The sequence below is a fragment of the Taeniopygia guttata genome, chromosome 8 (assembly GCF_048771995.1).
Source record: "Taeniopygia guttata chromosome 8, bTaeGut7.mat, whole genome shotgun sequence".
Taxonomy (NCBI): domain Eukaryota; kingdom Metazoa; phylum Chordata; class Aves; order Passeriformes; family Estrildidae; genus Taeniopygia; species Taeniopygia guttata.
Window position 1 is genome coordinate 16,659,247 of NC_133033.1, and position 11,525 is coordinate 16,670,771.

Below are 11,525 nucleotides of genomic sequence, written 5' to 3' on the forward strand. Positions count from 1 at the left end.
TCTACTTCTTCTATTAATTGCTGGAGTTGTGAGGTTCAAGAGTTTTACCCAAAATTAATTGAGGTTATATGTTAAAATGCACGGTCAGAGTACATTTCCTAGCATTAATCTATTTCTGGTTTGGAAAGCCTTTTATAATTTTCAGAAAACTTATTTTCAATATGGTTATTTTACCTAATTATCTAGGCTGTTTCCTTCTTTGAATTAGAGGCAAAATAAAGTTATAATCCACTTTGAACTTCTGTTCACACTACTTCAAGTAAAAGACTTCTTTGTTCTGTTATTTTATGCTTGTGGTAGTCATCTGTTAAAAACCAAAAACCTTTTATAATAGAAATGTTAGTCTTAATTCCTATTTATGGACTTTCCAATGAACAGTCTAGCTGGCATTTTCTTAATGCACTACTCCCATTTCCCAAAATTTCTTCCCCTGAATTAACACTTGCATCTTCCTCCTTACTTTGTAAGGTAAAAGAGAGACCTAGAAAATATCCAACTCCTAGCCCACTTCTTTAAAAAATGCTCTTTGGTTCTAAATAGTAAATTCCAGTATTGAAGCTGGTACATATGAGAAGGTCAAAATGAGGAGATGAGCAGCATTCAATTCAGAAAGAAGATGCTAACTTTTAGCCCCTAAGGAAATATAGTATTGGAACATTCACTGAGCAGGGGAGTACATTTTCCAGCATGTTGTGCATTTAGGAGAGCTGTGACATAAGCACAGAGCAGAAAACAGCTGCCATGGTTTAATGCATTGCTACCCTATTTGTCCTGCCATCCCCTCTGCCTGGGGACATTTCCACAACAGAACTCTTCCAGTTCACATTTTCTTTAATTGCCTGAGAAGTCAATTCATGCTGAGATGCTAGACTGTGAACCTCAGCTAGTGAGGTACAGCTCTGCCCTGCCTTCTGCTAGCTATGGTACAGAGGAGAAAAATGGGCAGAAGAGCAACTACACATAGCAGAGCTGCTGTGTGAAGCCCTTTCCTCGCTCCTCCTCTACTACTTACACCTACTCCCATGCTGTTCTCTCACTTCTGCCATCAGCTCTTTGTATAGCTGAATGGTGAACTGTCTGCTGAACTCAAATTAAAAATAACACAGAAAAAGAAAAAAGCCACATCAGTTCCCCATTTTGATTATGCATGCCACTGCAGAGTGCCATATTCAGAAATGCAGGAATACCTTAACATTTGGAAGAAGTGGCAGAAACAGGAAATACTTAAAATGGGGTATGATGAAAAGTACTTCAAGTCTGCCCTCAAACTGATGTCTCCTCAGAATACATACTCCAACCCAGTGATTTGATGGGCAGAATGAATGAAACGTTGTGTTACATAGGAATTTGAACAGCTAATCCTTGTGTCAGGCCTTAAATCATAGACAAGGAAATCTGCTTCAGTTCACATGCTTCATGAAGCTGGAACTGGTCCCATAGGCAAGAATTAGTACAGTGTGGTGGCATGCCTTACAGTGATACTGATAAAAATTAATCAAAATGTAACACTTTGTCTTAATTTTTTTGGGGCTACATTCAAAACCTCTGTACATGAAATCCAGAAATTTTGAGCTGAATTTTTAGGGATTCTGGCAGCATCCTTGAAAAAGCAATAATGATTAGAAGAAATCTCTAGGAAATAAATATTTCCTTTTAGAAACCCTCTAATTGTAAGGTATCAAATTTTAGATTAAAAAAAAAAGTATTTTTAGTAGTAGTTTGTTGAAGCTGGCAATTTGGAGGTAACTTGTAATACACAGACTTTCTTAAAAAGCTTATCACCAAAAGCTTATGAAGGCTGCATCTATATTACTAACATTCCAAAGTCTTAATAAATGTATGTACAGTTAATCTACTTAAGTATTTATCATTGGGTTTTTTTCCTAGATAAAATAGTTTTTGTTTCCCTTTAAATAAATAAAACAACAAAGAGACAGTCAGGTATATTCCTGGCACAGAGCAGATGCCTTTTTCAATCCCTAGAGTAGGCAATGTATTGATTATATATTAATTAATTCCTGGAGCCTACTTCATGGAAAGTGCTGTGGGATTGTTGATCGAAAATGCCAGTAGGCATTAAGTAGTAATTTAATTATTTTAAATTTGTCAACATCTAAATTTCCACAGTACTTAGCAGGAATTCCCACTGTAAATATAATTGCTAGAATTAAGTAAAACTATTTTATTCTTAGACTGATTTTAAAAGGAAAAATGCTGTTTCAAGCAAAGCAGGGAGCTGCTTTCACACATACATTTTCTTGCAACATTAAAAATATACAGGCAGAATAAATTTGGTAGTCTAAAACATATTCTTTGGGTTCTCTTCTGTGTAATAGTACATATTTCTGAACAACAGATTTTTTTATCCATCCATACAACATAGTAAAATAATGACAACACAATACCAGGTTATAGCATTTCTAAAATTATTTTTTTTCCCTAAATGAATGACAGAAGGCATTTGGAGCAGTAACAGTTTAAAATGCTATAAAATAAAATTTTAAAAATAACCAAGCTCTTGCTAATATAGTATGCAGTATAGCATACTATATTAGCTCTGTGCTTCATTGAATTTTGATGTAAGTATCACTACAGTCACCGATTGCTTATACCATACCAATTTGCTAAAAAATACTTTACAAGGTTCTACTAGTGTGGTGTTGCAGTTCACATGGCTCAGTTCAGTGACATGGTTCAACAGCAACACTGAAGTTCACAATAGAAGAACTTATTTTTGTATTGCTTCCTCACAGCTCATTTTATTTCTGTATCACAGACACACCATTCCACCCCTCCACTCATCGATATTACTCAATTGTTTTTAATTTGAGGTTATTTTTAACCTGGATTATATCTATTATGAAATTTGCAGCACAGCTGAACAAAGTTTTTGCCTGCCCTAATGGTGTGTGGAGAGCACCCAAGAAGCAGACTGTGGTCAGAACTTATTTTTAAAGCAACCCCGTTGCTAAAGAAAATGCATCAGGGATCTACAACTAAAGTAACTTTGATATTTGACAGTGTGTTACCTGTAAGAACATAGGCTTTAAAGATGTATTTCAAGATTCCCTGTATGAATCTACATCAGAAATCATGCTGATTCCTTGTCTTTTGTTTAAAAGAAACCAAGGCTGTATTTTATATACAATCAAGTGTATTAAAAATTGCTAAAATGTCTAACTATGTATGAAATAAGCTCTCACAGTTATTTAAATCTTTTATTATCTCAGAGGGAAACACACTGAACACATATCTTTTGTGCTAAACTGATTATATTCAGTGTCATTATGGTGAGCAGTGCAACTGTTGTGCCTGCCCTGAGTTTTCATTGTATCTGTGTTCAGAGCCCTGTTTCCAAACACAGCGTTCAAATGACACCACCATCACTCTCAGACAGAAGCTGCAGCAGATAAAGCATTTTGGGCAGGCAATCCGACCCTTTCCAGATCTTTTATATTACAGTGTAGCTGAACAAAAGGAAACAATCCACAAACCCATATTTCCAACCCACAACATCAATTTTGGTTGGGATTTGGGAGTACATCTGAAAAAAAGAAGTAGTGGGTGAGGTAAACTGAAGACACAGAGAGTCTTTGTTAGACCTTTACACCTCCAAGAAGGGTTAAGTGGTAGCCAGTCAATGCAGTCATTGTAGTTGACACAATTTGTGTGATTTCTGTGGAAATATTTCAAATTACTATAGATACTTATTTTCTGCTTTGTCCAGATATTTATTAAATAATTTGTTATAGTTTAGGCTGACCTTGATGTGAGATTTGCAGAGTTTTCAATCAACTTATTTTGTGACTTCCTCTTTATACACAAAGAGAGTTACTGTGTATTGACATCCCAGCTTTTACCTGTTTTATCCCAGCTTCTTGTTCTTATTGTGCAATTGTCCACATAAAAAACCCTTCTGCACAGTATTGTTTGAACCTGGACTCATTTACGCAACTGAGGATATAGGTTTATATCTAGTTTTACTTCCAGTCAAACTCTAACCACAAATATAATTTCCCACCAGGAAACAATGGTTACAATTTGTTTTAATTTTAAACCAGAGCAGAGTGGTAACTATTCAACTTTTTCCATATTTTTTTTTCCCCCCATCCGTCTTCTCAGCCATTGTGTGAGATTCAAAGTTCATTCTAAACAGAAGAAAAATACATTTTCAATAAATTTGCTGTTTCTAATAATAAAAATAAAAGTTTTAAAATAAGATCTGGATTTACAGGTCTAGCAAGTAAGGGTGCCCTTTTCACCACAGGCTATCCATCGGTAATTAAATCAGACCAGTAATCTGATACAGCATTAGATCTTTAGTAGCATGATAGCACTGTCACAGGCATTTTACATCCTAGAACCTGCAGTAAATTAAAAAGTCCTTGGAGACCATCACTACTTGACCTTTTGGTCTGCTGAATTCCAGTCAAGGCAGAAAAAAAATCAGCTCTACTTTTAGCAACCTCCTGCACATTAGTGCAGTGTCTTATCAATGCTTGTCTACATTTCCTCCTATCTTTGGCAAATACAGCTCTAGAATTGATCCTACCTGAGAAATGTGAGAAAGCTCGTAAAGTTCCTGGGAGAGGCAAGCTGACAACAGTGTGTTGTAAATTGAAGGAGAATTAATCTATAGCAAACTGACTTCTGACTTAGAAAATCCTCACACATGCTTATTAGGCCTTCCCTTTTGTGCATTGTCTTCTTTAATTAGTCTCAGCTTTTTAGGGTGTTTTCATATTGACAAGCCCTTTGAATGTGGTCTTTCATATCGTGAAGTTGTCTTCACACTTGCTTCTGGCAGGTCTGGGTATTCTCTTTTGCATCCCTCATGGGCAGGGGGATGGACCATGTCTGGGTGTGATGGGGCACAGCAGAGCCATCAGGACCCCTCTCTGGCCGCTGGTGCTGCCCGCTGAGGGAGGCACATGGCCCTCGACTCCAGTCAGGCCGAGCCCATCTCATGGCACTTCTCAGCAGCACTGAATTCACAGGGCCAGTGTGCCTACCCGGCAGTCCTGCCTGGCAAACTTCTGCTTTCCTGACACAAGAAGCAGCTCATTTGTCCCATAATAGAAATACTTCAATTGTTCATTTCATATGTGGCCCATGACCATGGAAATATATTTGGTATCTGAAAGAGATGGCAGCCCATGGGATCAAACTGAAGGTGAGCTTATGTTTCCCTTTTGGTTTATTGTAGGTGTTTCATCCTGTAACTTAAACACAGGAGGAAATAAGCCTTTTCTCTTTTGTTTCCATTTTGACATTAATATTTTTATCACCTCTTCTGCTACCTCAGTTCAGTACTCCCTTTTCAATATGTACATGCTCTCAGCTCCTGGGCCCTTGAAGTCTGCAAGCTGACCTGTCTGCAAAGAAACATATTTTTACACATACATGTTTGTGTTATTTATACAGATATACATTAATGGTTTTCAGCAGGAGCACTTCACTGAGCTGCCACCTCTGCATGGCTCCTGGCACAGGGGAGAGCCAACATGTCCCTGAGCAGAAGTGACTGCAACCTTAGATGGCAGCAGCTGTTGGACAAGAGTGGCTACGTCAGGTAACTGTACCCTCGGCTACAACTGCAGAGAAGAGATGGATTTAAAGCCCCTTGCTGGTGTTCTGCTCCCCACCCTCTTGTGCAGCCCAGGCCTCCCTTGCCTCTGGGAGGAGTAGGCTCAGGGGACTGAACCAGCAGAAAACATTTTAACCACTGTTGTGGGCTTAGTTTATGCTGCTGAGAGTACAGAACAGGTCAGAGAAGCACCCACGTGGGCTCGATAGGAGCATACTGAGCATACTGAGAGGGAAGCAGCAGGACTGCCAGCTCTCAATGTGCTTTGCAAAATTCACATTTCCACCTTGCTGCAAAAGCTGGCAGAAGGGATGACTGGATATTTAACTAATACTTAGAGATTCATCACAAAATAACATAGCACAAGGAAAAAAATAAAAAAGGAAAAACCTGTCTGTTGCAGCAGCCCCAGATTTTAGGGATAGAGTCAGGACTGTATAGATCTGGGTCTACCAGCCTCAGTGCTGGAATGAAGCAAGCCAAAATAGAAAATAAGTGCCTGATGTAATAAGAACTGATTTTGATCCTGTTTCTGTACACTTTTTTTTTGTTTTGTTTTTAGCTGAATGCAGATAAGCAATGCTGTGTTGGAACAAAATCTGGACTTTCAGGCTGAGAGAACATGACAGTGTGGAGTGATCAAAATACATGTGTTACAATAGCTATTACATTCGGATTAGCTAAAACAATGACACTTAGATTGCACCTTTTAAGTAAGTGTATCAAAGTTAACAAGTGTAACAGTATCATTGTTTCATAAGCATTGCAAGAATGAAGCATGCAACTGGTGACTTAGCTGGTGTCAGCCTGGGACCACTTATGGTTCTTTCTGTGCAGACCCTGGGGCTGGCAGCAGAAGGGGCTACTGCCTCATCTTCAGTCCCCACAGCTGAATTTTGTGGGTTGCCAACAACTCTTCAGCCTCTGCTAAGTGTTAGCAGTGTCCTCTCATGCTGCACTGTTCAAAACTATTTTGTCTCCATCTACATAAATAAAGAGATGCTATCAGGTAGGGAAAAAAAAAAAAAAAGAAGAAAATAAGAGAAGCGAAGGATTTTCCATCTGAGTGGGACTTGGCAGACCTGCTGAAAGCTTGTTTGAAGGCCCATACTGCATACCAGGTGGTGGGAGAGCAGAAGGAATGCTGTACTAATTCTCCCTCCAGCCAGACTCATGTCCAGAACAGATTTTTCACCGCAGATGAAATAGCAATATTCTGCCATGAACTATCTCCTGAGGGGCTGTTGAGCATTTTTTAACTTCAGTTTAGGTTAAGAGGTAAGTCTGGTCTGTACGGCTACAAAATTTAACCACAAAAGAGCTGGAAATTCTGCTCTAGCAGACATTTTTACAGTCCACAAAGGAGCACAGATGCTGACAGACAAAACCTTACCATAAAACACTATGATGCTCCAGTCCTCAAGAAGTTATGATACAGCCCATCACAATGTAAAATATTTGAGACTGCAATTACTTTTGCAAATCTGCAGAGCAAAGCGAAAGAATAAAATGCTTGCTTAGGCTTTCAGAGCTTTAGCTCTGGAATGCTGATTCTGTATTTTAACGTTAGTCACTAGCTAGAGCTTCAGTAACTGCTTTCAAATCTGTGTGTAGAGAGGAGGGGAAGGAATGCATCACACTGGTGCATGACTGAATTCTCAGGGAGTTTGAGAACCGGAATCTCTTTCTGTCCAAGCAATTAACCAAAATTTCAAGACTTGGCAGCTGTTTGTTTTCTGAAAGGAAGCAATTATATGACCACAGCAGCAGAATGACAGTGCAGGCAGACAGCAGAGAGTAAACCTTTCTTAAATCCACCTCTGAATAATGAGCTCAGATTTTTGTGAACTGGTTTTACAAGAAAAAGGAGAGAAAGATTACTTAAGACCATACTTGCATACTGTCACAAAATTCCCACTAGCTGGAATAGTAATAAGTTGCAGTTCTCTCACAGTTACTTTGTGGAACTAAAATACTGCAACATTTGCTCATAAGTCTTCAACTCAGAAAAAACAGTATTAGCAGTAAAAACACAGTAACTCATACATAAGCACTCTCAGCAAGGCCAAAACTAGTCCAACACATATTTTTCTCTCCTTCAGACTCACTCACTGTCTTCAGGTACAAAGCAGTGTTAATATAACTAAGATAGATGTGAGACATAATCACTTACAATAAAAGCCTTTCCTGCTCTTTACTAGCATACCCAGAGATGTTGTAAATAATGTAGAAACACTGTGTCTCAAGCTCTTACTATTTCTGTTCTTGAGTATCTCAGCCTACAACCAGATGGGCTTTTTTTTTTTCTGCACAGTTACACATATGAGAATTGAGGGATTGCTTCTTGTTCAGCCACTTCCAGCAAAAAGAATTCAGCCATGGCAGGGTATGAACTACAACATAGGAATAACTAAGGGCTTATAGCAGAATGATGTGAGCATTTAATAGCTTGTAAGTGCCTTGAATTATGGACTGTAGAGCATCTGAAGAACTATCTAGCCACCTACCAAAGACTACTCAGTCATACAAAATCTTGGCTTATGTTTTACAACAAATTTCAGCAAGGTTACACACCTGGAATAAAATTTAAAGTGAATGAAGCATTAAGGACCTTTTAAGTGTCAGCTTGTTTGACATTTTTTTCAAGCATCTGAATTGTCTGCTATTAGATGCAGAGCTAATAGGCAGAGTTGGTTGTTTTGGTTTTTTCTTAAAGTACCTGTGGTGCTTTGAGAAACAGTAACAGAGAGAGATTTAAAGAATAACTATAACATTGCTAAATGTTAATTTTTTGAAGGTAAACAACCCTCTAATGATTTTGAAGTCTAGATGTAGCTTAGTTCAAAAGCTAATATAGATTGTGATACAAAGAGATCATATACTAACCCACACAGTAATTGCTGTTTAATATATGTATTGCAGAAGGGCTTTAGAGACTTAATAATAATAAAAAAAAAAAAAAAAATAGGACTTTAATACTCATAATACTCTATCTTAAAAAGTTAGTAGAGTTTTAAATATTAAGAATAAAAAAAAATTGCTTAGGATTAGTTGGGCAAGTATGTTGTTTTTCTATACATTGAATTTAACAGAAAACTTACTGGCTAAATTGTGTCAACAATGACAGTGAACACATTTAAGAGGGTATTTATAGTTTAAGATTTATCGGGCAAGATCATGACATTCACAAGAAGATGATGGAGTACAAGGCAGTTTTTTTCAGTATTCCCTGATCCTTGAGAAGGTAAAAAAGTAAGAAATGGCAAAGTGCTTGTACTAGGAAAAATATGGGTTTGTGTGAAGACCAGTGTAAAGGTATCTTACCAACAGTAATATTAATTTATTTTCCTCTCTATTGATGTTATATGAGGATGAAAAATTATTAATATTCTTGTCTATCTAGAAAAATATTAAAGATGTTTATTTTTAAATGCTTTCAGTGTTATTTTTATATCTGTAGCATAGAGAATTATGACAATTGTTAGCTAGCTGAAACATGATTAATACAAAATTATTCATATCTTACCAGTTGTCTATTTTTTACATTTTAAAATTGAAGATTATTTTCTGAATTGAGCTCTGATAAATGCAGCATATGTGCATTGTCTTACTAATTAGTATGCTTATGTAAAAGTGGATGTACCATATTTATCTTGATTTAAGATAGGAAGATCCCAGATGAGCTTCCTTGCTGTTTCTGTGCTTAAACAATGAAGAGAAAATGTCCTGGGATCTAATTTTCCCTCCTTGCTGAATTGTGGTCATGACAACCATCTGTACAAGGATAAGCTTCACAGTATTGTCTTGTTCAAGGGTATCATTTTGATGTTATGTTGTGTGATACAATAAGGTAATGGTATATAATACTGTGCAGCAGTTGGTGCTCTCATCTATATACACTGCTGACTTACACTTTTGGTTTTTATGTGTTTTGGTTTGCTTGTTTAGTATTTATGTGGATATTGAGGCAACAAAAGTATAAAAACCAACTAACTTGCAAAAAATACATTAATGTTTGAGAGAAGGGCTAAGGGAAATACCATTGTTCTGACTCTTCAAATGTATCCACCTCTGCTGGGTACTGGGGAATTTACATGCTGAATATGAAATTTAGCTTTTCTCTGCTGTTCCAGCAAGGCAAGATACAATTTTTAAAATCCAACACTTTGCTTTTGCATGTCTTTATGGCAAGATATTGCCTAACAGTATATGGACAAATATAAACAGGTAAAGACAGTGCTAGGTTGTTATTATTTAGCTTCTTTCTGACACACAGCTATTTATAAGATGATGTGGAATAAAGCTGAATATACCTATTATTAAGCAGAATACAACAGATAATAAAAGTCTTTTTATCTCCAAAACTACACAAGAAAGCCCTTACTGACATTGCAGGTAAAGTAACTTAATTTGGCTTGGGTCACTCTGTGCATCAAAGTACAGGCATAATATATCTGGAATTGAAAACACACAGGGCAACATTGCTTAAGCTGTATTTCAAAATACTTTTGAGATATTAGCAGAAGACAAAAAAGAAAGTTAAGAAAGTTCCTTCTAAAGGCATGACATACAGTCTTGCCAAGTATGAACAGAAGAAATAACTGGTTATTTTACTTACTACTAGCACTGAATACAAAACAGACAAAGATTCTAACATGTTCCAAATCAGATTAATCATGCATGTCTCATAGTATAGTAACGGGAATGCTAGAAAAAGTTGTTCACACCATCTAAATTGCTAAACCCAGCAAATTTTGCTATTGTTGTTTATTTTTTTGCCCCACATGTCAGTTATTAACAAAGATCCTCCTTCTGCAAATATAGGTTTGCCAGTTTGAGCATTTTAAATTGAAAAACCATTTGTAAAAGAGCATTTGCACATTTCCAGTAAGGTTTCCAACCTTGTAATACTCTGGTCAGGCTGTGCAGACAAATAATCAATGTTACACTTTCTGTACAAATTTCTTGTCCTGGAATACAAGTTACTGAACTGAAGACACCTCTGTCTATGTACGCCTCAGCCATTTGATTTACCTGATCTAGCAGATGGATTGGATGGGTAGGAGTCACACAGCTTCTGCTCTGGAAAGGGGCTTGCTGTCACATGGAAATTCAGTGACTTGCTGAAGTGATCACAAAGGATGTTATACTATGAGTTACTAAATTAGGTCACTGGGGGATGAGGTGTCTATGTGGGAGTTATGGAGCTTGGAATCTTTCTAGCTACCAGTAATAGGTGAGTTTAGAGGAAACAGAGTTTAGATTTTTTTTTCCCTTGGTGATTGGCTATGAGCTCATATTGCTTTTCTTGGATATTATACGAGAATTACATGGAACTAAGGCTGTGGTATAATACTCATAGTCTGCTCTTTTTAGTAATAAGGCTAAAAGTAACAAGCTTTGCGGGTACATTCTGGCCTAAATAATGCAATCCGTGTAATAGCAAACAAATAAATTTATCAAATCCTAATTATGCTTATATAATGTAGGGATTCCTAGTTTGTTTTTGTGCTGCTCTCACATAATGCTATTCCAGCAGCAAACCCCAGCTTTGTGACAAGTGATGCTTTATGGGTAGGATAGAGCCATGTAGCTCTGCAATTCAGCAATAAGTTCTGCAAACTCCTGCTGCGAACAGTAAGTTAAGGACAAGGAGTGTAGAGATGGCATGTCTTCCTTGTCACAAGATTTCATGTTGAGCTTTTAGGGGTTTTGGAGCTGGTGGTGAAACAATTTACATTATAGGTGACTGATTCTACTTCAACAAACTATGATTAAATTAATGTTAAAGATACAGTAGGACAACAGGCTAGAAATACCTTCCAACTATAACACTGAAAAAGGAAACTGATGTAGCCAATTACTGATGTTTATTCTGTTGCTGACTAGAAAGTTAGGTTTTTAACTTAGCTTAACACTGGTTCTCACACAACCATTG